The sequence below is a fragment of the Varanus komodoensis genome, unplaced genomic scaffold (assembly GCF_004798865.1).
Source record: "Varanus komodoensis strain SLA01 unplaced genomic scaffold, ASM479886v1 scaffold74, whole genome shotgun sequence".
NCBI lineage: Eukaryota > Metazoa > Chordata > Lepidosauria > Squamata > Varanidae > Varanus > Varanus komodoensis.
Window position 1 is genome coordinate 1,053,820 of NW_025336401.1, and position 1,573 is coordinate 1,055,392.

The window sequence follows — 1,573 nt, forward strand, 5'->3', positions numbered from 1 at the left end:
CTCGTGGAGCTCGTGGTCGCTGTGTGGCTGCCGCCTGTTGCCACGCCTGAAGTGGAGGTCGAGGCAAAGGGGAGAGAAGAGCAAGACCACCCACTTGAGGCCTTTCTGGCTTGCCTCCATCCTCAGAAAGGGCAGGGCAGGGCAGGGCAGGGCAGGGCAGGGCAGGGCAGGGCAGGGCAGGGCCTGCTCCTTTCTCATTCCAGAAGCTCCCCTGCAGGGGAGGGTTTGCCCTGGCAACCACTTACAGGCTTGCCCATGGTGCACAGCACACGATGCTTCCGCACTAAGCACGACTGCAGAGCCCTGGAGTGACCTCAGTCAGAATTGCCGGGAGTGTCTGCCCAGCCGCCTGCCAAGAGCCGCGAGTCCGGCCCTTGCTGCCCCAACCAGCTGCCCTTGGGCCCTGGGCTGAGCCTGCCACCGGGAGAGGCCCCAGGGCTGAGCACTCCGGGCTGGCACTCACTGCTTCTCACCGCGCCCACGGAAGAGCACGCATTACGCCCGGCGCCAGCGCAGCACCGGCAACACTCGCAGCCATGAGGCTCACCCAGAGGGCTGGGCCAGCAGCGGCCTCTGGCTCACAAGGAAAGTCCAGTGGGAGGAATGCCCCCCCGCCCCCCCCCCTCGGACATGAGGCCTGGAGTTGTGAAGACAAGGATGGCCGTGCAGCACGCAGGAGCATCCCTGGGGAGAGAGCCCCATCCCAGGGGGCCGTCAGCCCATGCCCAGGCCACCTTCCTGGCTGAAGTCCCTCCCCTTTGCTCCAGCAGAAGCGTGGAACAGAGAGAGAAAAGGCACCAGAAAAGCCACACCATCTAGAAGCAGGAAACAGGCCTCTGTCCACTTGCTCCCCAAGCCTTGACAGAGAGTGCTGGGCCAGTGGCTTTTTCCTCACATACATGCAGAAAGGCCGCCTTAAGCTACTAGTCCCTCAGGAGGAGAAGAGCACTGGCCTGATGGCACGGCTGTGTGCCGAAGCGGCTCCTGCACACCGGGAGGGTGCTTGTGAACCAGGCAGGGCCAGAGCGCCCGGGCAGCGAGGGGCTGGGCAGCTCGTCCATCGCAGCCCCCTCAGCGCCTGATGGAAGAGCCCCCCACGCGGGCAGCCAGCCGCCACGTCCCCAGCTCAGACACCCACGCCTCGGAGCCGGCACCCAGCCAAGCCTTGGCCCTGCGAGGGGCTTCGCGGCATCCCCTCCCCAGATGGGAAGGGGCGGTATCGCCATGGGAACCAGGCCTGGCATTAGAGGACCCCCCATTAGCCTCGCCAGGCCAAGCGAGCGGCAATGCCGGAATGTGCCCGCTGCAGTCCACCATCTTGTCTCTGCTCGCGGGAGCCGGGCGCGCAGGTGTCCCCGGGGATTCCACCACAGCCGTGCAGAGGCGTCGGCGCCCGCCAGGATGAGGCCGCCGGGGGGCCTGGGGAGGGTGAGGGGGCACCCGGCCGCACCGCGCGGCTGCCTGCCGGTCCGGGGAGGGCGAGGGCAGCTGCCGCGGCGCGCTCGGGAGGGCTCCGTGCGCGCACCTCGGCCGCTCCGTGCCTGGCAGCCCGCGGATGCTCACCGCTCGGCCC